Raw genomic sequence first — 27,053 nt, 5'->3', positions numbered from 1 at the left:
CTTATTGGTTCACTGGAAGTGACTTCTAATTCTTCTAATTCAAACTATGAAAACACATGGTAGATGCTGACTTTCCCTATTGAAGCTGTTGAAAAGAACCAAATCTGAACTTTTTTAATACAGTCCTCCTGATCTACAAGTTGGCCTTCAAGTGGCATCTTCTTAGCAGGATCACAAAGCATTCAACACATGCTCTGAAGAATTGGCCTTGTCTACAAAAAGAGCAGGTATGACTTTCAATTGTATATCTTCTTACTTAGCTAAACTAATACCTTTTTCTCATTTTTAAATGTGAAACTTTAAATCAAATGTGAAGTGGTGAGACTTCTTTTTCTTTGTGAAGAGCTTGATCATTGTTCTTCTACTCTCTTAAGCTATTATCTACTGAAGATTATCACAGCTAATAGCTGTCTGTTGCACAAATCAATTCTCCATGCATCTGCATCTGTTCTACACCTTCATTTTATCCTTTTTGTCATTAAATTCTACTCTTCTAGGAATTACGGAAGCATTCAGGAGGCTCCAAGGTTATTCTTGGTCTCAGAGTTTCATATGCTCAATCAATCTCTTTAAGCAGATGACTCTTCACATGATTTCTGTAGCAGCAGATGGCCTACTTCGTACTCCTTGAGAATTAGCAATTGACTCAGAAAAGTTTACACTATTCTTTTCCCTCTTATACTACATCTTTGCTGTCACACTTGTTTCTTTGGAATGTTCCTTGAAAGGAGGCTTACCTAGTGGAAATTTGTCAAATTGGTATAAAAGTCCAAATAATCAAGTTCTATGTCTTGCCATTGTTGACTTTCATTGTAAATTCATCAAAGGGAAATGTCCTGGTAGGCAAGAGCTCCTGAGGGGCTTATTACCCTTTACTTGTCAAACAGGACTGGGAAACCCAGATCTGGATCCTCAGGTAAAAGCCTACTACGTGACCTATTGGCTGGAGTTGGTATTCTGTATAAAAGAGTCACACAGAATCCCAGAATGGGCCAGGTTGGAAGGGACCACAGGGGGTCACCTGGTGCAGCCTCCCTGCTCAAACAAGGTCATCCCAGAGCACATGGCACAGACTGTGTCCAGATGGTTCTCCAATGAGGGAGACTCCATCCCCTCTCTGGAAAATCTGCTCCAGCGCTCACTCACCTGCACAGTCAAAAATTTCTTGCCCATGTTCAGATGGAACTCCCTGTGCATCAGTTTCTGCCCACTGCCTCTTGTCCCATTGCTTGATTTATCCTACTTAAGGATCTCATCCAGCAGTATTTTAAAATAATGGATGAAAAAATAGTGAGCTTTTTTTCACCAGCGTTTTTGACATTAATAGCATTTGACTGACGTAAAGGAGTCACTGATAATTTACTCTAACATGGTTGTGAAGAAAAAGACCTTTATAGTAATTCAAATGTAATTTTATTTTTTTATAAGAAATTATTTAATACTGCACTCCTGTTAGAACCTAGATTTTTATGTCAATCCTGGTTAAATGATAATTTGAAAGTATTTGAAGTTTATTTATTTAATTATTTTTTTTATTACTTGATAAGAAGTAATTCATGCTTTTTTAACTAGGACAGTTTAAAGACATTTTTTTATCTTTTCTTTCTCCCTCTTTCTTTTCTTTCTTTTTTTTGTTCGTAGTGGGTGAAATGTATACATACAAAACCTGTATCTTATAGCTACTTTAATTTAATTTAAAACTGCACTTGCTACCACCTGCCAAATCCCATAATGGAAGTAGTACAATGTCATAGTGACTATGCTAGCAGTGTTGTAACTAACATGAATTTATTGCTAATGTTGCTAACGCTAGAAAACAATGCAAATCTCACCTGGAAATCTCATACGTTTTCCAGACCTTTTACAATAAGTAAAGTTTTTATTATATAGCATATGTTCCAGATTTTGGTAAAATGTAGTTACACAATTTCCCATTTTGCTTTTAAAATGTGCAAAGTACTGCAGAAGTATATGTATATTAAATATTATATGTGTGCTATGCAATAACTTGGATAAACCTATAAATGTTGTATTTGTATTTAAGTTTTTCTCCTGACCATATAAAACACTAATTTTGTTAAAAGCTTGACCATCAGCAATCCTGACCTTAAAAACAATTTTGAAATGCAACAAAACTTTTTGGCAAAATTTTTAGATTTTTTTCTTCCTTAGAAATTAAAGAAAAATAAAACACTATTTATATTCCTTTTTGCATTATTTTAAAGGCAGCTTCATAATTTTTCTGTAATGAAGGGAGAGGAGTGTTAGAATCTCCATCCTCGGAAACATTCAAAAGCCATCTGGACACGGTCCTGGGCAACCTGTTCAAGGTGATCCTGCTTGAACAGAACAAGGTGATGTCCAGAGGTGATGTCCCTTCCAACCTCAGCCATTCTGTAATTCTGTGAAACTCAAGTAAGAAAAACATGTTCTATTCACTGTTAGTCATTGATCTTAGATAGGATTTACAGAATCACACAATCACTGGGGTGGGAGAGACCTTCAAGGTCATCGACTCCGACTCATGCCCAAACACCTCAGCTAAACCATGGCACCCAGTGCCACATACAATTTTTTTAAACACATCCAGGGATGGTGACTCAGCCACCATCCCAAGTAAGTCACTCCAGTACTTGATCACTCTTCCCATTAAAAACTTTTTTCCTAACATCCAACCTGTATTTCCATTGGTGCAGCTTGAGACTGTGACCTCTCATTCTGTCTGCAGAAAGTTGCTGCCTGCAGAAAGAGACCGACCCCCACCTGACTGCAACCACCTTCCAGGGAGCTGTAGAGAGTGGTAGGACATGGCAACCCTTCTTCCTCACCTGTTTCCTGTTAAAGAGTGCTGGAAAACAGCTTGCATTATTTAGGGTCCTCATTATTTAAGCAGCACTAACTGAAATGGAGCCAAGATCTTTCTGTGGCGTGCATGTGTTGATGTGCTGCAGATCAGAGTAACCAACTGTTTCATACATAAAGCAGACACATGTTCCTGTTTGATGAGAGTTTCTGTTGATCCTTGGTGAATTTCAGAGAATAATTTTTTCATTACTTTTCTGGGGAGAAGGGAGTTTTTGGGGGACAGGATACAGGGAGAAGATGAGATTTATAGAAAGAAGTTTGAATTGAAAGGCCAGAAGTTGATATGAATACACTTACAAGACCTCCCTCTCTCAAAAATAGAATTGTTCTGTGTAACATGTCCCATTTATTGTTTTAACTCAATAATACAACCAAACTCTTGTCCTTGTCAAGGAGTACTACAGGCTGTGGATCTCTGCTGTTCAACAAAACTTTATTCTAATTCATGATTTTTACTCAATTGATACTTTTGGGTGATCTAGCTTTTTCTTCTTTTAGTTAAAAAAAAAGTAGTGATGTTTTACCATTTCCATATTTGTGAAAGTTACTGCAAAGTTTTTTGTGTCATTGTTTTGTGTCTATGCATCCTCTCTGCTAACGGTTTTAGTAATCAGTTTCTTTCTCCTCCTGCTTGATTTATTTCACTACCAATCTGACCTTAAAATAAATCTGGGATTAAAAGCTTCATTTAGTTTCACCATTCAGGAACAGATAGCCATAGTTTCATTGGACTACTTGCAAAAGTAGTTTGGATTTCACCCAGAAATATTGAAGAAAATGTCACTAGGAAGCACAGTCACAGGAGAAAGGAATCCTCTCCCCATTTCTTACACACAAGGACTCTCAATAGCAGGTTTTTTCCCAATACAAATGAAATCACTAGAGAAATCTTTGGATGATTTTTTTCTGCTGTCTGTCTTTATTAGGTTGCTTAAATATTTATTGTATGTTAGCTGTCTAGAAAGAAAGGTTATTGTGACTAAGCAGTAAAGAGAATCAGGATTTGAGTAACTCCACAGTTATGACAGAAAAGGACATATTTTCCAACGACAGCAGGGACTGGGGCTGGCAGCATGCTGCGAGATCTCTGATTAAGTGAGTAGTTACAATGTGATGTGGCAGCTTAAGCATCAGAGAAACTCTTTTTGTATTATTTCCATGGAAAGGGATGATTGATGGGATACCAGATTTTTTTTGGCCTAAGCTCTGCAAGTTTTTGTGATTCAGAAGCAAAACAGAAGTCTTTACCCAATTTGAAAATAATTCCTCATTGTCTGGTAAATAGTATTTTTGTCTGAGACAGAATAGAAAAGTGTCTTGAGTAAAAGTGAGTCTTGCCTTATTGTTTAAATTCTGTAGGATGCATTTAATAAATTCCTTGTAATCTAAGTGATGCGGGTTGTGTTTCCTCTAAGGTCATGTTCCTTCACCTTAGATATTTGTTAGTGCTAATCTTGAACCTCAGTCTCCCCTGTGGTATCTTGATAAGTTAACTTTGGACAGGCAAGAAAGCAAATTTCTAAGTCCTCTTACCATCCTAAAACAAAAAGTCCTTAATGGGTCTTGGAAACTTTCACTTGCTTTGCAGTCAAAAGAAAAAATTAATGACAACATGCAGAAAAACATTTTATCACTGAAGTCTTCACAGCCTTGCAAAGCTGAATTGCCTGTCAAATGAAAGAAAAACACATAATAATAATTAGCAAGTTGTCACATTTTTAGACCTGAATAGCTGTAAAAAAAAAAATTAAATGGCCTAAAAAGAGCTTAAAATAAAATCACTCTTCCTCTGTTCATTTGGAAATGCCCCGTAATGAAGTTACTTGCAAATGACTCTATGTGATGTCTAGAATATATTTACAGAGAAACAATGAGTATCTATTATAGGCAGATTTATATTCATTCTGGGCTGTGACAAGATGGCTGTGCTGTAAAATCAAATTTAAAATGGACATTAACATGTGGGATCCACATTTGTTCCCACATGCCACCTCTGGATTCCATGGGCAGTGTGTCCCTTCAGCTGTAGATCAGCACTGCAGCCCTGCTCAGCTGTCAACACCCAACAGAGTTCAGTGGCTTTTTCATCCCCCAGGCTGTTCTGCTGCAGGGAGATGAATGGGAATTCATCCCATTGCATTGAATGGGAACTTTCGTCCTACTCCTCTTTGGAGCCAATAGCAGGTTTAGAGAATGTTTTTTGTTCCAGATATCCAGCTTTTGCTAGTGAAAATATTCTATGGATGCCAAGGGAACAAAAGATCTGCGTTTTAAGGACTGCATCATGATGTGCAAGGACAGAAATGCAGGACAAGGGTGTAATGGCAGGTTTGTTTGTCTAGTGAAAAGTTTCAGATAGATTGGTCTAATTATAGTTAAATACCAAATGTGAGTGGGAAGTCATTTGAATTCCCTAAGCCAGATGGTACAATTCATCTCTCATTTAAAGCACTTTGATATGAAAATTTTGAAAGGGCCTAATGCTTAATTTTAACACATTTAATTCTTTAGAAAGGTGGGAGAGCAATGCATTGGCATGTAGGATTTTAGTCTGCGTGTGTGAAATGAGAACTTGATCACAAAGAAGTGCCAGCATCTTGCTGTTATGTAATAAGCCAGACGTGCTTTCCTGCTTGTGCACTTCTAGCTCTAGATGAAAACCATTAGGAAATCAAAATCTTCTTATCCACTCTCTTTCCCAGATGTGCACATCTCTTTCTCATCTACCAGTCCTTCAGTTGCTGGGGAGCTGGACAATTTTCCCTTAGGAGTTTGACTGACCTTTCTTCCAATTGTTTTGTAGTGAATGAAGTTTGAAGCCCAGAGAGAGTAAGGGATTAAATCTATTGTCTGAGGCTTGCTTTCCCCAAATGTGTGTCATGTACAAATGTGTTTATCTGGAAAAAAAAACCTCTGGGGAGAGGGTTTTATATTCTCTGTAGTTGTGAGGATTTTGAAAGGTTTACTAAGGCCATCAGCAAAGAGCTTCATTGAAATGAGATTTCTGTGATTATCTGGTTTAACATTTGTTAACATGAGACATGTAGCAGTGTTGTGGTTTAGGAATGGGCTTCTCCAATTAAGTACTCCCACTGAAAAAATACATGTCCCACTCGCCCTTGTCCCTCCAACTGGAAAAACAAATGGAAAAGAGCATGGGTTGAGATAAGTGCAATTTACTGGAAATAGCAATGAGATAAGAAAACAAACAGTAACAGCAAAAGTATTAGTAACAAAAGTGTACAAAAGACATAAGTGATTCAGAGGCAAGAATTTTCACTGAAGAGCCCATGACAATAAACAGTACCAGACATCTTCCTGTGCCACGTTTTTTTTAACCAGAAGGAACCTGTTCTCCTTGGAAGAGAGTTGATTTCCCTGTCCCTGGCATTGACATGAGGTAGCATCCCTGTCCCAGCCCTGTTCCCTCCTAGCTACTGCAAAAGATTAAACCTGTCCTGGCTGGGAGCAGGGCAAGTAGGTACTAAACCTACAATTAAAAAAAAAGAAAGATCGTTTATTATGCTGACCTACACTGTTTCCAGTCAGATGAAGACAATCTCTTGTCAAAAAGAGATTGTTTATTCAGATACACATGCACTGAAGCAAAAAATCCTGGATGCTTTATGCATTCTTGTTCAGTTATTCTGACTCAAAATTTGATAGTGAATATTTACATGAACTTCAATTCTTGGCTTCTCAGGTAGTTTTCAAAGTGGAGTCACTCTTCAGCTTTAAATTTTATGTTATTTTGGCCCCTTTAAAAACATGGAGAGACAATTTTACTGGATTTTTTTTTTTTTTTTAAATCATTACCTGACCTTGACATATTTGGGCTTACCATGTAATAATTTCTCAATTTCTCAATTGGTCTCAATAAAAAGCTTTATAAACTTTTTTTTTTCTAGTGGAAATACTCCACGCTCAGATTTACTGTGGAATTCAAGAAGATTGCTGCTTTTTGCTTAACTTTCTCCTGTGACAGATTTGCAAGGTAACTGCATTCTTAACATTCCGCTGTCTCAGCCTGACAGGCTTAGCACCTTTTTCTCTTCCTCTGAACTTCCTTAACTGCCAGTCTAGCATATTTCAGGCTTAGATACTTATACTCGTTTTAAAGGCAAACTTATGATGATGTACTGGGAGAAATAGTTCTCAGAAGAACTGTCAGAGCTAGTGGTCATAAGAATGTATAGATCCCTTTAGTAGCAGGAAAGGCATCTATCTGAATGGGTCTGATGGGAATAAAAATGAATTTTTTGATGTAAGTTCTGTCCTAGTATTCAAAAGCTGTTTCCCCTGAATCCATATATTAAATCATTGATATGTTACTTCCAAGTATCACTTACTGATAAGTATCAGGACTCATAGTCCTGATCCTCAAGGGCTCTGCCTTGCCTCTATTCTGGAAAATTCTGTGAAACTGTATTGTAGGGAAATGAAACACCAAAGTTACTGCCAGGCTGGCATTAACACTAGGACCTGTCATTAATGCCAGCTGAGGGGTGAATAATGAAAACAGAACCTCTAGAAACACTTTTTCACCAGCTTATTGAGTTAAGTACAGAAAAACTTTGACAGTATGTGCTATCGCTACTACTTTGACAGTATGTTTTGTCGCTATCATATTACCTTTCTATTTATTTTCTCATCTAAACATATTAAAGGGAAGGAGAATAAACATGGACATTATTAAAATCTATCCATAACATAGAAGATGCGTGCATCCTTCAAGCCCAGTCTGTATCTTCATCCATGGCTGGTGATTGTGTAACAAGGTGCTCTTCTCAACAAGCTCTTGCTAAGCAGCCTTGATGAGCCTCCTTGTAACCATGCCATGCCGTCAAGGATGGGGACAAACGTGCTCCTTCTCCAACACTTATGGCAAAATCAGATAATTGTGTCACACTTGGCACTCTTGTGCCAGGTCAGAACAGTCCTACCTGTGCTGAGCCTGCACAGGGCAGAGTTTCATCTGCTGTTTCCAGCTTGGTAGATTTTTAATATGGTAAAGGCTTCTGGCTTTAAATGGGAACTCAAAAAATAGGTTCATATGGAATCCCAGGTACCTCTTTGTTTTTGAGACAAGTATACAACATCAGTGATTTTTCATATGCAGTTTTGAGCGTAGCCAAGAAATGTTGGGCTGAATGACTGTTTCTCTGAATTTGGTAACTATTGCAGCTGGGCATTTCCTATTGTTAAAATACATATTTTTATGTGCATTCACAAAAAAGAAGTTCTGCTTGTGTGCCTCTGGACAGTTGTTGCCTTATTGGGCACATGTCAGGAACTGAGGACAAACAGGATGTCCTCGTGCAGTACTTCAGGTCTGGACATAGATCTGTTTCATCTATTGTTTACATTATTCTGTTGTCTGACAGAGTGCCTTCAAGAAGCTTCTGAAATGTCTGTGGGCACAGGAAGTTTTTATTTTTTTCTGTAAACATAGGTGAAATATTTATAATAGTTGCTGGACTGTGGTATTCATTCCTCATCTGTCTTCCTGAAATGAGATCTCAGCTGAAGGAAAACCACAAAAGAAAGGCTTATATGTGAGAGTGTCTGAACAAGGAACATGTTTTTCCTTTAGTTACTTTTTTTTAATATTTGGTAGCAAAAACATATAAGCTGTAAAGAATTGACAGCTGTGACAGCAGAATAGGGTGTTTGCTGAAGTTATTGATGCTGAAGATACATTCTTCTTGTGAAGTTCAATAAGACTTCTTAAATAGGATCAGTTTGAAAAATCCTTCACTGCAGAAAATGATTTATCTGTGTGAAGGCTGAATTGAAACAGGTTAGAGTTTACATTTAACCCAGAATGAAAAAAAACATATATTTGGGCTCATGCAAGTAGATATGTGCACAAAAGAGAGGTAATAGGAATTTCTGGAAAGCGCTCCCTTTTTTTGGCATATCAAAGGCTTCGTTTGTGGTCAGCAGCTGACATCTGTTTCTCTTTCCTGGTATATCATAAGTAGCTTTTCCTGCTTTCATCTAAAGATTAGAAGATAATGCTGTAGGGTCAAAGCTTATTCTAACTTAAACTGCTGAAGTTAATGAGCAAAACTCTCCTCTGTCACGTTAGCACACCTGCTGCCCTGAACTGTGTTTCAGTGATGGAACTTGCAAAACCACAGAATGTATTACTGTTTTGCTAGGTTTTTTTTTCTCTCAGCAGCACAGATAGATCTTTAGAAAAATCACTGAAAGTGACCCATGAGGTTATTCAGGGTGTAAATTCAGCCAATAGTTTTTTCACTGAAGTTGCCATAACACTTTTGAACTAACTTTCAGACAATTCAGCTTCTCATCATTCCCTTTTTTAAATAATGTAGCAGGCATAAAAGGAGTCCAAAGCAGTAACATATTGACATGGAAACAGACAGAGACACAGAGAAAGACATTTGTATAAAAGATAGAAAACATTTTTTAGGTTATCCTTGAACCCTGGGAGAATAAGTATACATTTTCAAAAGATTCTCAGCTAAAAAAGAATTGCAGTAATATCTACATGAATTAATATTAAATTGTTCGCAGAAGTTAAAGAAAAAGGACTTGTTAATTTATACAACTAATAACATCTTATTAAAAGAAAAAAATTTTGAACCAACATTTTTTGAAATGGATTTTAGGTGGATTAGTCAAATATTCATTTCTGTGGAGGAAAATCTCAGGAATCATGGTGATTGATAATGGTATGAATCTTTTCATAAAGCATTTGTAAATACTGATGAAATTAATTGGTAGGGAAAATTGAAGTATATTTGGTAGAGAAACAGCTGAGCATCTCTTATTTTACCTTTCATTAATTCTTTGCTACTGGACACCCATGTAAACTATTTATGGTTTGGGTTTTTTTCCTCTTATTCATTGGGGTTTTTTCCAAGAGAACTGAAATTCTGCAAATGACACAAAGACTGGCAGAGTCATAAACAGTGAAGAAGACAGGCCATAGTTCCCCTGTTAGTTAGACACAAACTCCCTGAAGTAATTTTTATATAGGCAAAGATTCAGCCATGTATCTGGTAGCAAATAAGGCTGTCATGTAGAGCTTTAGCTCTTCTGTGTTATGCAGAAGTTTTTCTGAAAAGGAATTGTGAAGACACTAATTAGTGTATCAGTTGCAGAATAATATTTCGGCCAACCATACATATGTTATAATATTTCATGTTTTTCCTATGAAGCATAAGCCACAATTCCCAGTATTGCTGCTCTTGAAGTAATAGGTTGACAAGTGGCTCTTGGGTTGGCTTTCTTGGAGATGATGTTGTTGTTCTTAATTAAAAAATGAAGAGAAGTAGAAGAAGAAGGAAGGAGAAGAGGCCTCCAAGCAACATCCTGTATGGGGATCCCCATAGGCAGAGTTCAATGACCTCTGCACAGTGCTCATGAGAGCATCACATGCAGGGAGCACCAGGTACCACAGACACTGTCGGATACATTTGCCTCCACCTCAGAGATGTTCAGGTGCTCTGTCCTGACAGCTCTGAGGGACTATGATGGGATTGTGGTTTTTGGGTAGAAATCATTCCTGTGCTTTCTTGGAGATTGTATTGTCACTTCTACTTAAACCAATTCGATAGGGAACACTTTAACTCTTGCTATTTGGTTTACTAAAGAAAAGCGTGTGAAGCAGAGCAATGCAGAGTTCTCAGGCAGGTACAAAGGAGAGCCATTTTTGCAGGTACAAAGGAGAGCCATTTTTGCAGGTACAAAGGAGAGCCATTTTTCTGCAGAAACCAGGCATTTTAAAGCAGTTACACAGTTTACTTTATCAGTTACACAGTTTTAAATCATAACAAACATAATTCAAACAACCACCACACACCACGATGTGAACAGGCAATGGTGACATGACTTGTCTTTCCACCTCTAATTCAGCTCAGTCACATTCACATAATCCTTTTCTACATAGCAACAGGTTTGAGCCATGATTTTAGAAGGCTTTCCTTTTGTAAGCTGTTACCTATATGCAACAAAAAGGTAGTCTTAGATGAATTCTGGATGCATAAATTAATCCAGTTAATGCTCTGTTGGTATGGATTATTGCTTCATATCAGTAGGCATTTTTTAGATAATAGAAGGCAGGGTTGCAACAGAAAAATGAGGCATCTTTGTTTACCTGCTCTTAGGTAAAAAAGCATTTATATAAAAGAGAGAGGACAAGAAAGGAGGGATTGAAACAAAATTTGTAGGCTTAGAATCCTTCTTTATTACTCTGTTTGAAATCTGTGTCCAATATGTGGCTTCTCTAAAATATTTTTATTCACCTTCTGGCTTTTAAAATAATATACCAAATACATTTGTTCTGGAAAGGGCTGAGTACTAACAATGTTACCTTTAACTGTGCTAATATGAGTGAAGAAATTAAGTCAATACAACCTAAATCCAGAGAAATAAGGCAAACTAAAACCTGCAGAGCACAGAATAATGAATGTATGGGAAAGGCAGTTAGCTCTGGAAAGCTGAAATGGATTCAGAAGACAACCAGACTATTTTCCTTAGAAGCAGAGCACCGAAACAGTCTGATAACACACAAATGAGTGCATGTCAACATAAACAGAAAAATGGCAATCATTTTATCCAGATGTTCTCACCCCCCACCCCTAAAATTATTTGCAATCTGCAATGTAGTACATGCTTTGAGTGAGAAGTGATGAGGAGAGAAGGAAAAGAAGAATTTGTAAACATCTTAAATTTGTGCTGCAGTTTATAATATGCTTGCTGTCATATTTTACATGCAGAATCAATGGTCCCTGCAGGCTCAAGTTGCTGCACTTCCCTAGCAAAGTCATCCTACCTTTCTTCAACTAGATGAGGCATGTAATTGGTGATGGGTTATATCACCAGCCATGGAACTTCTTGTTTGCAAATAGACCCTGAATTTTATTTATATTGCTGGCTCAATGCAGGTTGGTGTCTGAATCAAACTCCTTGTCAAATCAAGGAGTTTCCTATGTTCATTTCGTATTTTCAACCTTTTGTATATAGGTATAAAATAAAGGAGACTTGGGAGGGTTCACATGTCTTGGAATATTTCGTACTGAAAAGGAGGCAAGAAAAAGCTGTGCTTTCAGTGCCTGAAATCTGAACAATCTAGTTAGGAATTTCCTCATTCAAACCAACTGTATGATAAATTCAACTCCTTTTACAAGGGCTTGTTCATATCACTATACAACTCCTTGGGGTTTGTATCTTTCAGGTATTTACAAAATATAACCTTGAGAGCATTGCCAAGTGCAAACCTGCTAACCTGGGTGCCAGTTTCTTTCCAGTTTTGTCCTTCTCACCCTTACTTGATGATCACGTAACTTACAATTCTCTTCCACTTACTCAATATTTGTCTTGTATCTACAGGCCTAGAAATGCAGCTCAGTGCTCCTGCTACTCTTAGAGCTGACACAACTTTGTTTATTTTGGCTAATCTGAGTGGGTCTTTTCCATCTTCGGACTAAAATTAAAACAACGATCAGTTATCTTTCAGAATTTGCCTTTAGTAGCTATGTCTCTATCATGGAATAAGTTTTGCTGTGAATGAATCTATCAGGTTTTCTTTATGTAAAATCCTTATATTACTGAATTGTCTTAGTAAAGTCAGTGGGTTTACTACAGAAAGAGAATACTTCAAGATGGTTAAAGAGAAAAGGAAGAAGAAAGCATATTCTGTAGGCTACTTTCTGTATGGTAGCTTGGATGAGTTTTCCTTTATGATTAATTTTCTTAATGTTTTGTTTTAATAATTCAAATAAGGTGTCAAAGATGGCAGTGTGTTAATAATTAGCATCCAGGAGAATAATTTTTTTCTGATTAGTAGCTAATGTCTTGGTGACTCAAGCATGATGAAAAACAGCCTAGACAGCTATAGAATTTCCCTAACCCTAGATTACTTTGTTTCCTTGAGGGTGCTTAAAGTTTTTTGGGGAAGCCTTTGAAATTTGCTTTTCTGTTGAATTTCCACCAACCTTCAGTGCTACAGTGTCCAACCATTTTATAAAGTGTCGGAAAGTAGCCTGAATGCTGAAGGAGAATTGAGGCAGAGAAAATAGGATATATAAGGTCATAACAAGTTCATAATAAAATGAAAGCTAACCATGTCTATTCATCCTCAGCTTAAGGTTATCCTACTTTCCCTGGGAAAATATATCATGTCAAAAGTTCTGTGAAACTTGGGAAAGGTTCCTTGTGGTGTTTCTGACACCACATTTCTGGCAAAGCAGTATAAGCTGCAGCAAATACTCTGTCACACAATATCTTTTTTCTGGTATCTCACTATCCATGCGTATTTCCTCCAACTGTCCTCCAGGCTATTAAAAATAGAGTTTCCTCTCCTTTCCCAAAATGGTAGAAGCGACAGTGATGTCCATTTGTCACCGTATTTTCCATCTGAAAGATGGAAAGAATGTTTCTTTACTGCAATCAATGTGCCTTTTCTTTTAAAGAAGGAAGCCCAGTTTATTTGTTAAACACTGTTTTTCCTGGGCTAAAAGGAAGGAACTTTTTTACTACAGTTTTAGCAAAACAAATACTGCTCCAAGAAATATTTACTAAAATATCCTCCTCTGCAGTTCTGAGGAGTTAGAAATAATAAGCCTGAGGAGTTAGAAATAATCTTTCTTGCTGTTATCTGTTTTACCAGTGTGTGATCTATATCTCTGTGTGCTTTATCTTTTTAGGTAGTTGTAGAAATCTCCCTCCTCGCTGTGTATGACAATTTTTTTTTCTGTATTCTTGTCTTGCTGCTTTTGAGTGTTTAAACTTGGTAAGCAAGAGAGCTGACTTTTACACTATTGGGTGGTTGACCTTTCTGGCAAAGAAATGGAGGGTTTATAACAGATTTTATGTGTATACTTTTGAACTGTGTAAGATAGCTCAAAATAATGTGTGATAGATACAGTGTACTGTAAAGGGTAAGCTTATGTTTCAGGGTATACCACCAACATTCATAATCACATTATCCTCTGTAAATTTGTATTTCTGCTGACATTTTGCTATTTGAAACTTTATTCATTTCCCTATTGTGTTTTGCATTTGTTTTATAAATGGCATGTGCACAAACCAATGCCATGGTCTAGAAGAAAGGGAAAAAGTATCTAATATTAAGCCCTAAAGGCATCTGTTCAGTAACCTGTATCTGAGAGTAAAGCAACCATGCTGCCATCTGTTATATTTTCTGTTTGATGGCTATTGCCCTCATTGTAGGTTATTGCAGGTCTCAAAGGGCTATGCTCACTTTGCCTTTGAGCCATTTTCTAGAGAATAAAAAATATTTTGCATTTTCTCCTGTCACTGCACAAGCTGTATTGAAAAGATTGCTTCAATTACGAGAGCACTTATGTTATTTTTAAGGAGAATTGATTTTGTTTTCATGTAGTATAGATGAAAGAGAGCTCTCTGAGAGGCTTTTAAAATGTGATGTTGTTGCCTTGCATGACTTAGCTTAATGGTATGACATTATTTACTATTTATTTCAGATATTTAGTCAAGAAAAACCTCTCTGAGCAGCTCTTTGTTACCTGTACACAGCAAAAGGAAGGCATTATTTAGAGCTGAATGTTAAAAACCAAAAAAATAACTTGCGTAGCAGTTGTTTGTTCTTTTCAGTCTTGTTCCAGCCACTAATGTGTCGTGATCTTTGTCAGAGTAAGTCAGATGTTTTATGAAGAAAAAAGCAACTCTCTTTTCTCACTATTTTCATGGTTCTGCTGAGTGTGAAAGGTGCAATACACTGCTGTGATCCTTTTCAGATAGTAATTTCATTTCTTTGCCAAGACTAACAAGCAGGTAAGTAGAAACCCACACACTTCACCTGCCAATGCCTGCATTTAAACTGCAGCTTTTCTCTGAAGCAGAATTGTCCTCACTTTTCTGAGTGAAAAAAAAAAAATTAACCATGAGACTGTAAGGATGAAATTTATTTTTGAGGTAAGTAATAATCCAGAATTTCTGAGCCCTTAGTTCATGAAATGACAAATGAATATGAAAAATCTGTTCCTTACTTATTTTTTTAAGATAACAAAATGAAAACCCCTCCAACATGAATGGTTTGTTAAAACTAGCCAGTCTTAGGGGGGGACAAAATATTCCTAGATTGAACAATAACATTTAATGAGCCTGGGATAGGGGTATCTGTAGTATTTTTTTTAAAGAATTCTCTCCAAGAATTAGAATCTGAATGCTTTGGAAGGTTCCATTGTAAATTCAGGGTTTTCAACTCCATACTTTAACTTGGTACTTGCAACTCAGTGCTGTGGGGAGTAGGAGGGGTGAGGAACAGCAGACATTTTAACTCAGATCACAAAGGCAATGTCCTGGGCCAGTCCCATGGTTGTTCACCACTCACTGAATTCCTACAGGAGTGGCTGTAATTGGAAGCAAAATATTATGACAGCCTTCAAAGTATCATTTAGCATATTTTTTATATACTAGAGCATGTAGTAACAGGACAAGGGGGAATGGCTTAAAACTGAAAGACAGGAGGCTTACACTGGATATTAGAATAAATATTTTACTGTGAGGGTGGTGAGGCACTGACAAAGTTCCCGAAAGTTATCAAGTCCATGTTGGGACTGCAGCCTGGTCTGGTGGAACGTGTCCCTGCCCATAGTAAAGGGGTTGGAACCAGATGGTCTTTAAGGTCCCTTCCAACCAGGCCATTCTATGATCTGTGATGTCATTTAACAATTGAAAACAAAGATGACAATCAGCATCCCATAATGCATTTAATGTTTGCCCAGCTAGATACAAGAATTAAACTAGCAAATACATTTTGAGTTGCAGTTTACCAACAAGCAATATGGGCCATCTTCCTGCATATTCTACCTTGTGATCTCCTACCTGAAGAAAGGAATTGTGAATATTTTAAAATATTTCCTGTTTTTTAAGTTTGTGTGAAAGCGATTGCAGCATTACTGGCGCTTCTTTAAATGAGGTGTGCAGTGTCTGTGAGGTGAGCAATAGATGAGGTTAACCAATATCCTTCCAGATAGAACTCTCACCTCTCTTTGTTTCATCTGTTGTGAATGCTTTCCTGTAATTTAAAATGGTATTTCAGGTTTCAGCTCAGAGATTTTTGTATCCTGAAGAGCAAAGGAGAAGACAAGCTTGTTTGCAGGGGGGAAAGAAAGCAGATGACCTTGCAGCAGGTCTTGGAAAAGGGCAATAGAGGTGAAAGCACCTGTCTGAGGTGGACCAGGCACCTGTGTGTTATGTGTTTAATCCCTGTGAATTTACTAGAGGAGAAGTATGAAGTGTTGGGAATTTAATTAGATGTAGCATTGAGTTAGAGTGAGCTTAGGGGCTGATCATTTCTTGGCCAAAATGTAATAAACCTGGGATAATCTTGAGAAAAAAAGATAAGAATTGGTAAATCTCTTGAACATCTGAAGTATTGACTCAGTTTCAGAGATATTTCCTTGTATTTTCCCACAAAAAATGGTACTTTTGAATTCCACCTTACCAAAGAGTTTAAGTGAATCTTAGTGTATCAAACTTTTCCTCATACTATTTGTAAATTTTTACATTTTAGTGTGAAGTTGAAAGGTAATAAACAGACATAACTATTTATCCCTGTAGTGTTGCAATATGCAAATTTTGAATTTTAGCCTCTTTCAGCTGCAGGAGTGGCTGTTGGGTGACCATTTCTCCTTCAGACACACAGGGTGAGGACAATAACTGTTCATAAACCAGCAGCCTGTTCCATGTGATTATCTTTCTATCCTCCATGGCAATATGTTGTAGTGTGTTCGTTAAGTTCATTTAATTCCTCCCCCATTTTATGTATCTGTTCCCCCCCATTTTGTGTAAAATGGTTCTGCCCTCCTCAGTTTTCCCGCCACAGCCCTGCCAGTTCTATTGTCAATCTTTTAGGTTATATAATTCCTCCTCCCCTTTTTCCCTCATATGTATGCTTTTTCTCCTCCCTGGGCCAAGTCAATCAGCCCCCCACTCCACCTAGTGTTCCAGAAGCTTCTCCTCTTTGGGGGTTGTGGTTGGCTGTGGTCGCGGGGCCCCTCCCATGCCTGGTACCTATTGGGCTCTCCACTATGTCATTTGTGTTAAGCTCATCCCCTCTTCTCCCCCTTTTGGTCTTCTGTAAGCCCCTCCCAGGTCCACCCCTTCCCTTTATAACCCTGAGACACCTTTTGTTCTGGGTCATTCGCTGGTATGTCAGGGGTTTCCTCCCTGGCTGGCATGGTGGGCTTTCCAATAAACCTGTTTGGCCCCTGGCGAGTGTCCAGCTCCTTCCTTCTCGTTGTTTAGCAGCGATCCAGTCTGCAACCAGCACAGCCCGAGGCCTTACAACGCTGAGGGGTGCTGGCAGGATGCAGCTGGGTGTCGGCCTTAACCTCAGCTAGCCAGACTCTGACCTTCTCTGCCCTTGAAGGCCAAATACGCCTTCGCCGCAGCAATAGTTTCTCAATATGGAGTTAATGGATAGAAGAAGAATGTGAAATTTTAATGAGGGCAATTATTCTTTTCATTATCTCATTAGTGCTGATAGGTAACTTAGCTGAAGTTTGTCTAAGGCTTAAGAAATGTATTATTACATAAGACAGGCCATTTTTTTCTAGATGTAGTGAAACACCTGTTTTAGAAGTGATAGTAAACACGTTGTAAATAACCCTGTCCATCTTCTCAAAGGGGGCACTTTGCAGAAAGCTGTCATTAGGAGTGGAAGCAGAAGACACCTGGAGAAACGTGTTGTGTTGCTCAGAGTAATTTTACTCATATTCCATAAGCAAAGGTAAGAGAATAAAAAATCCCTTGCCTTCAATCACTTTATCAATGCATAGGATTACAAAATGGAATTGAAAGTTGGAGATTATAGTGGGTAGAAGAGAAACAGCTGCTTTTATTTGGTTTGGGGTTTTTTTGCATTATACAAGTATCTTGTTATCTTGTTCCACCTTTATATTAAATGAGAGACCCAGATTCATGGTGCAGTATTTGGAAAGATGAACAGAAATGCCGTGGGGACTAAATTTCTATTCTTTAAAGGGCTTTTGCAGACTTTTTGCCTATTGGGTCACTGAGGATATGGCTTAAAATAAAAATTAAAGATGTCATTAAAAAGAAATAAAAGAGGAAGGGAAAAGGAGAATTTAACCATTCAATTTTAAAACTGCTCTCTTGGTTTAAAGAGACTATTATTTAAATATTTAAACCCTGCTAGTCTCCGGTACTATACTGCTACACAGCTGAGTTCCTATTCTGTGAAGTACCTTTTTTGCTTACCTCTCCTCTTTCAATGTGGCAGGAACAGAGACCATGGCCCTAGAATATTTGGAAAAGCATTTATAAGGCTCCCTTTAGAATTACTGCCTACATTTGTTCATGAATGTGGTTTCCTGGAAACTGGTTCATGCTATGTAACTGTGCACACGTGTCCTATTTTTATATGTAAAAAATACAAGATTACAAACTCATGAGTTTCAAAAGGTGAAATTTCTGCTAGATACTCAAGATACAGAGCCCTTTATTACTATTTTAAAGAAACATAAGAAACAAAACTTTTCTAAAAAAAATAATTACATTTTGACTTTTAAGAAACTAGACTGGAAGGCCTGTTTTTCTCACCACAGATGCCTTTTACCTTCTATTAAGAAAAGTCTATTTAAAAGGAGTCTTTTGAAAATTATGAAGGATAGCTTTAATCTGTTATATGGTGTCTTTCAACTCCGTGTTTGGTAATTAATTAATTAAATAATTATAATTACTCATCTATTTATCCCTAAACTAATTTTTTGACACATTCATTTTGACACTTTAGCATTTTGTGGTAACATTTTCTGCTAAACCTGCTTGGGAATCACTTAATGCCAATTTCTTCTCTTTATCTTCTTCCTGTGCTTTCTGAATTGTGTGGACATGTCCAAGGAGGAAGCTGTATGTCTGAGGAAGTGACAAAGGCGTTTGCAAGGAGTGGGAAAAGAGACCCTGAAGAGTCTTTATAATTGTACTAGGATAGAGAAGGAAAGAGCTAGGTGCTTGTGCCTTCTGCTCCTCCAGCAAGTTTTTGAAAGCAGCCTTTTCAGTAAGTCACTGCTTCTTCTGTGTTACTGAAGAGGAGGAAACTTTGCTCTGACAAGGGAGTCCTTAGGAACGTTTGAAATGGTGTGTGGCAAGTTGTTTCTTAACAGCTCAGACAGAATGAAGGTGAGGCGATTGTAGACACGTGGGTGTCTGACAGTGCATGGACTCAGCACGGCTGCGTGCTGTGCCCTGGAGTCCCAGCTGCCAGGACTGTGACACCACCAGAGTCGCTGCCACCTTTATTAACCAAACCATCTGTCACTGTCGGATAAACCTGCGGATTCTTTTCCTGAGACAACAGACAGCTTCCAAAAATCAACAAGACCTGATTACTCAGTGTGACAAAGCCAACATGCTCTTGGGGACAGCATCTTATTTGATGTGTTTAAGTATCACATACAGGCTCAAAACACAGGGAAAAAAATAATTGGTCCTGCTCCCAGAAATGTTTGCTAAGTTAAAAGCTTTTCAAGCTGCTGGAGGTAGCAAAATAAAATCTTTCTCAAAGGAAGCTATTTTTTGCCCCAACATTGCCAAAAATTTCAGATCAAGTAGGTTCAAATCTCAGGAACTGAACATCCTGAATGTATCTGAAATACTGGTTGATATGACTAATGCTGGATAACGTGTCTTTACTGAAGAAAGATTACTTTTCTGTAAAGCTGTTCCAGGCCTCTCAGCAGGCTGATACCCATTTCAGGCACTTTAGAACCAAATCAAAGATATCCATTAACAGTAGGTAGAGCATTCGGTGATCTGGCCACATAGTGACAAGTCTGTGACAGTAAAGAATAATGCTATGTTGCTTTAAAACTGTCAGATAATTCCTTATGAATTTCCTAAAAGAAGTTTTCCTTTGTAGGAAAAGTAGTAACTAGTTTGGACAACCAGCAAAATTAGGCTTTGAGAATAACTTTTTCTTTGTACAAGACATTGTCAGTATTATCTCTTCTCTGTTCATACTCTGAACATATATTTTTTTTTTTCTGCACAGTAACTGTTTGTCAGACAACTGAATTAAATAATTTCTGAATCTGCATGTCTGCAGTCAGGCACTAGCATACACTTTTGTGTAGCTATTCATTTATATACATCTTTCTTGCTCCTAGCTCTGTCAGTACTTGTTTACTCTGCTTTTCATCTCTTGCCTTTCCAACTTGACAAAAGAAGGAGGCAGCCTCTCTGCATTGGCTCCCCTGTCCTGTTGGGGTGCTACATTCCCATCTTACAGCAGAAGGCTTGTCTTAGGCATTAACAGGCACTGTGTATGTATGTATGTATACATATATATACACACAATTCCTGGGATGCAATTCATCCCATAAAACTCACTAGCTGTCCACCTGTTGAGTAAGGTGATGTTCTCAGGTCAGAAAACGCAGCATCACACTCAGCCTGTTCTCCCATGCTTGGAGCATGGCACAGCAATTGATGGTGCCCTTGTTGTTACTAATCCTTACCCTTATATAGAACAGAGGATAGAGAGGGAGAAAGAACAAGTTTATGAAATTAAATCTTTAATTAATGTAGTGTGAGACAGATATTGCCAGAACTGGAGGCATAACCAAGGGATAATGCAAAAAATTCCACTGAATCAGATATAAATATAAAAATGAAAAAAAAAATGAAGATTCCACATCAGTGAGTGTCTTCTTTTCAAAGTTAAGGAAAAGATTTTTGCCATTCTGATTTAAGAGCTAGGAATTACCAGAGGTGTTCTTTGAAAGCAATCTATAAAATGTCATGTTGTTTGTACTATCCTTTTTCTTGCTTCCCTTGACCTATATAGAGGCTCCATTCAGAACTTCTTTTCAGGCTTTCCTTTGAATCTTTTAACAGATATAAGAAAAGTTGAATCTACATTAAAAAAGTGACTTTAAAAAGTGACCTCTAGTTATATTTTATGCAAGACATGTCATCATGTGTGCCTGTGTACATTCTTTTTCTCTGCTTCATCTCCAGAGCACTTCTATGCCTTTAAAAATTTATACTTCTATCATAGGCAGTCCAGCCCAAGGACATTATATTTTATAATATAAATATTGTAATTTTTTATTATTTTTCAGTTGCAGACCTCATTCATTTTTCCATGTGAAAATTTTTCAATTTCATATTATTCTCTCCAGCAAGGCTTTGTCACCATGTGGGTGCTCCAGAACTATGAAATAACAGATTCATCAGCCAAAATTACATTGGCTTCTACTCAGGTTTCTGTGCTTTCTCCTGCACGACACAGAACTTGACAAATAAATGCCAGGAAAACCTTGTTGCTCAGAGGAGAGATTTAAAAGAAGTTTGTAGCTAATGGAGGGCAAAAGATTCCTTTTAGGAACAAATAGGAGAACAAAAATCAGCAAATAGTAGCAAGAAGACCTTGAATTTGGGACATTCCTTTGAGATGCTGAAAGAAATATTTTTTTATTATTGAGGATTCATCTTTCTCCACTCAGATGCTATTTTGAAATAGATACTTGTGTGGGATTTTTTCCCCACGGAAGCAGACTTACATGCAACTACTTTTTCAAGAACTGAGCATGATTTTACATGTCCAAAATGACAGATGGTAGAGACACCATGATATAATGCATGCATATATATATATATATTTATTTAAACAAACACATCATGAAAACAAGAACAACAGTGCTATTGCTAGGACTGTGCTATTATTTTCTCTACTTTACTGCTGAGGTTTTTCTAAGTACTTCCTCATCTTGCTTCTCCATATGTTTCCCTTTTGCAACATTTAAGTAACACATGCCTTCAGAACAGTGATGGAGAAAATCTCTCTCAAAGGAGAGCTGATGCTCAGATACAAATAATTTGAAATGTGGAGATTGTTTGGAGGCTAGAAAAGTGCTTGCTAGGTCTCTTTACAGCTTCCCTGTGCAATACCTACACAAAGTGTATAATAAAAAGGTCTTTTTTTCATGAGCAAGGATTTACTACTAATAAAAAAAAGTAGTTATCTCCAGTGATATTCTTGCATAGAATGTGTTTTAAAATAATGCATCCTTGCACACATTTTATAAACAAAATGCATTCTAAATATTGCAATGACAATTCTTGCAGAAATTAGAACAGAAAGGTGTCCGTGATGCTTTTTTGGTTATTTTTTACAATAAAAAATAATTCTGTTGTTATTTGTTCAGTGACCATATTCTGAGGAAGTCCATTCAGAAAGTATTTGTTTCCTCAGTAATAACTCTCAAACTTAAGAAGCACCAACTGCCACTGAAGGTTATCCAGAAGACTCTTACTAGGAAGAATGAGGAAATAATTGTTTTGGCAACTGCATCTTTGTTGTAAGGTACTGAAAACTACTCCAAATCCTGCTGAAATGGCTGGAAAAATTTTCATTGACTCCAGTGAATTTAGGATTGAGCCAATTAAAAGCTGATAGCCTCAAACTCTCTCTCCATGAATAACAATACTTAATACCTATTACACTGGTAATTACCTCTGTTTCTCTGTTCTTGCATTTCTCTAGATATTGTGACAAGCCCATACTGTGTTTCTTTCCTCTGGCCCTGAGCTAGATTTCTACATGATATGTGCTTTGACTGTGAGATACTATAGGTAATGCTAGAAAGCAGTCCCTTATTTATGTGAATACCTTGAGGTTAATTCTAATTAATTAAAATGAATTTGCTGATCTTTTTCTCAGTCCCATTTTTGTAGCTACGAATCCCATTAGCAATTTATGTATAAAAGTGGTAATATAATCTGCTTTTTCCTGTTTTATTACTAGATTTTTTTTACATTTACTTTTATTTCTTCTGCTCCGTGAGGAAGAGATTCCCTTGTAACAGGTAATCATTGTTAGAAAGCAGAGATAAATTTTTAGCAATCATAATATAAGCAGGAAAACATCAGGAATTCTTTTTCATGATAATAATATCTGTGTATGTTCACAGCCACTTTGTTTATAATATACTTACTCACAAATAAGTTGGCTGAACCATTTTTTTAAATAAATAATAAATTAAAAATATTTTGATTGTCCATTTTTCCTCTGAGACACTATCCTTTCCTACTGGTAGCATTAAGAGCTGACTGACGGGTACAAAATTCTGGTCTGCTTTTTAGTTTTTATTTAGTCCTGCCTCAAAAAATAATTAAATGCTTTGTATGTAAAATAAAAAAAAAAAAAGAAAAAGAGATAAATAAATTTTTATTCAAACAATTTGAAAGCAAAATAAATGGCAAATTCAAGCACAGCTTGAAATGGGAAGTAAAAGTTCTAATTTATTTTTCCTCAAAGGATTTTTTTACTAAGTCAGGCCAGTAATCCAAAAAAATTCAGACTCAGAAAACTTCTCACTGTTTCCTAAATCACATTTTTAAAGATAGAGGGGAAGTTTTCCTAGCATTTTTCCCTCTGCTGTACTGAAACAAGGGATGGTCCACTTTAAGGGGCTCCACCAGACTTTTGATGGACCTCAACATGTGTGTGTGATGGACCACACGAGCGGTGTGTCTGAAGATTTTTGATTATGTCAAAGCACAGAATTGTTGGTATTATTGGTACCAACGCTACTGGCATTACTGGTGTGAGTGCTACAGGTAGTACTCAGTGAATAGAAAAGTTCCTTCAGTCTGAGGTATTCTATATGTTTACAGCTTTCTCTTTTCTTGGAGGATAGGGTGGAAAATCAACTTTAATCCAATTGTTATTCTATGCTCGATTCCTTAACAAAATCTCCACTCGTTTTCTGTAGTTTCCAACACCTTTCCATCACTTTTTCCTCTTTCTTTCACTCTTAGTGATCAGTAAGAAGCAATGGGTCTTCCTCCCTTCCTCTTTTTCAGATTGCATTGTTGTAGCTGACTGGTGAGTAGCTCAAAATGGAAATTTTTCACTTCCAAAAGTTAAAATTTCTGAACCTGGGTACATTTTCTGCTCAAGGAAATGCCACTGGATCAGCAATGGTCATGCCCTACCTGATATTATTGTCCAGCCTGCTCATTCTAAGGAGGGGAGCGGGAAGAGAGGAAGATGTAAACATTTTGAACATTAATTCAGAAAAGAAATTAATTTGAGCCTTTACATAGTTCTGTTAAACCCTAAGTTTAAGGAACTGTAAACGAAGAAAACAAAGGAAAGTGCTAACATTTGCACTTATTGTTTCAACTCTATATGGATTCATTAGTCTTCATTCAAACATTTACTTACTCAATGATTCAAACTGTTAAACATGCACTCTTCTTACCAGCCAATTGAGTAAAGATTTTGTTTGAACACTTTTGAAGTGATAGGTGACATTTTCTTCACTATTGGCATGTATACCCAGTACAGAAGAGGCATGGAGGTATAGAGCTCCTGAAATATACACTGCAGTAAGCAGGACACTTCAAAGGGAAGGCATGTGAAAGGTTTCTGAAGAATGATTTTCAGAATGGTTTAAAAGAAAAGGTGACTTCGAAAAAACGGGGGAAAAAAGTCATCTTGTCTTAAATATTCATTCAATAGAATAGGGTTTTTTTCTTTTTTTTTTTTAGAAAATCACTAGCTTGGCAAATTCAAAGTGTAACAAAAAAACTTGGGTGATTGCACAGTATTGTAAGAGATCTTAGAGGGGATTGCATAGTAAAACTCTGCCTGAAATGTGCTTCAGACACAGGGAAACCAGCAGCTTCCATAACTTGATTTCCTGGAGTGTGAGAGGGAAGAAAGTCACGGCAGTACATGAGGGGGAAGATGAAAGGTTTGTTATTTTCAGATTTTCTATTCTTTTGATGTTCTGGCAGTAACCTGACAAGTCAAGGCTCTGAATACTGCCAAAATGACCACATTCCAGGTTCTTGTTGTTGTCATAGATAAGACGCAGACTCTAGCAATAATTTTAAATTCTCATGGCATCAAAATTTTTCAAGATGATTTTTCTCTGACCCATTTAATTTTGCCTTTAAGAAATGTCAGGTATGCCTTCTAAAATGAGGCCACATTTCTAGCAAGCTTTATATACCACAAATTGAAGAAAAAATACTCCTACTGTCTGTATTATTTCCCCTTTTTCTGCAGGTTTGGCAAAGAGCCAAAATACTAATGACCTCATTATTGATTGAACTGTTATGATTACCATTGTTATCAATCAGTTCTTAGCTTTCTAACTGATACTGAGAATTTCTTAATGCTAATACTGAGAATATTTTTAAGGCAACTTTGAAGGAGTATCGTGTATCTTCAGCATAGTGACAAAAATCCCTTCCTGAAAACCAGACTTAGCATGTGTGTCTTTACTTGTAAGTGCATTGCCACAATACTTTCTTTGCTTTTACTTTCACAAATCCATTTCAAAATCCTACTAAAATTTTAAACACAGAATTCTTCATAAACATGAGCAAAACGAATGTAAGCTTCTGCATCTGAGTGGGAAGCATCAGGTTGTGAGTGCATAAACTCTGCTGGCTGAAGAAAATGTGTCTTGATAATCAGAGGATTGCTTCTGATGGTGGCCTCTTTCAGCACCCATAGACTCGGTGGAATTCCAAACATTGCAGACATATCTCTGTGGTTGTGACAGTAAGGAGTCAAGTTTGCAATGGCAGCCACAAATGATGCAGAATTTTCCAAAGGGCAAAGTGTCAATCCTGCTCCTAATAAAGCCAGTGAGACTTCACCAGAGAAGTATTTTTGGAAACCCCATCTGTACCTTGTTGTCAATGTGAAATGCACATTTTGGAGTCTCTTTTCCTGCCACAACAGACCTCTTGAGAGTGCAGAAGAAAACAGTAACCACCAGAAAAGAAAGTCTACAAAAGTCAGTCTTGAAATAGTTGCAAGCTAAAAATCAACACAGAAGACCCACTGCATAATGAGAAAAGAAGCCATTCAGAGGTGCTTTAAAATAAAAGTAGAGCATTAAAAGAGTGTAAAGCTCTTTGAGATGCATCACCATGGCCATTGCCTAGGATTTCTCAGCAGCGCTGTCACTTTCATCTCTGTTAATCAAGGCAAAGAAATACTTTCCTCCCCCTAACTGAACAGTTCCCTCCCACAGTCACCACAGAAGTCAGTAGATTTGCAGTCCTATTGGTAGGATAACTTTGGTCAATAATAATTAAATGCTTTCAACAAGGTGCCAGGTAGCTCAGTACCCAGTTCACCCAGCTGCAGAAGTTAAAAGTTACTGGAGCCAGGTAAAGGTCTCCTGACTCTTAAGGAAAAGATCCCTGAAAGCTACAAGATAAATGCCACCAAAAAAGCAAGTACCAGCAATGGACTAGTGCTTAACACAAATTTCTGCAGGAGTCCATTAATCTCATCAAGAGACACTTCCCTTCTTAATGGCATTATAATGAGGAAAAGCTTAGTATTAAACTAACTTCAGAATTGATTGTGCTTGTGGAGAATTTTAATGTATTACTAATGCAATACTAATTGCTGGAAATAGACATGTACAGGAACCAACTGAGATTTGATTATTTGGTTTCTATTTTTGGTAGCAAAAAAGTTTTTAACTGCAAGAGTAACAAAGCCACAACTTTGTTACTCCAAAACTCCAAGACACATTAAAACAAATATTTAACTAACACCCTTAATTTGCTGCTGCAGGATTTACTGGGTGATGAGAAGATACTGAATTATCTGGGTTTTCCTGCTTCAGTAACTTGAATGAAATCTCATGCTTTAAACAGAGATCTTCAGTTTTTCCACTCTAATAGGATGCTGCAAGCAACATCATTTGTTGCTTTTCCAATCAGCCTAGGAGAAGACAGAATTGTGGCAAATGGGAGAAATGAGCAACCTGAGAGGATCTTGTAGGTAAGGGTAATACCTGTGAATCATAATTTGGCAATCACATACCTACGCCCTGGCCATTGTATTGATGTGGTTTTGACCTGCTGCTCTAAATTGATTTGGTTTTGGTATCAGTGTAAATAGTCTCTTGTTACCGAAGGTGTGAAAAATGAGAAAAAGAGGAAGCCAGAAAAAGTTTTGACACTTCCTTTCATTTAGAAGTCTGGTTAAAATGCCTACATAGTTTCAATTAGAAGTGATTTTGGCTGAAAATTCTGTAAAATAAATTGGTTAGGTAATCTAGAAAAAAACTTGGTTTAATTTTTACTATTTGATGTTTTCTGACAAGAATTAATCATTGGCAAAGACCTAGTGCTGATGGACAGTGCTATGGGAAGTCCATGTA

At 37.2% G+C, this 27,053-nt stretch overlaps 1 long non-coding RNA gene across 1 annotated transcript; it reads left to right on the top strand.

Moving 5' to 3' along the window:
• On the top strand, nt 1-23,057 carry LOC113459186 (uncharacterized). The gene is made up of 4 exons (XR_003380153.2): nt 1-227; nt 6,774-16,529; nt 17,512-17,614; nt 18,748-23,057. It is a non-coding gene; the product is annotated as an uncharacterized LOC113459186 (long non-coding RNA).
• The last annotated feature ends 3,996 nt before the right edge of the window (nt 23,058-27,053 follow it).

Source organism: Zonotrichia albicollis, chromosome 5 (assembly GCF_047830755.1).
Source record: "Zonotrichia albicollis isolate bZonAlb1 chromosome 5, bZonAlb1.hap1, whole genome shotgun sequence".
Classification (NCBI taxonomy): domain Eukaryota; kingdom Metazoa; phylum Chordata; class Aves; order Passeriformes; family Passerellidae; genus Zonotrichia; species Zonotrichia albicollis.
The sequence above is the reverse complement of the archived record's forward strand: the minus strand, read 5'-3'. Positions and strand labels throughout refer to the sequence as shown.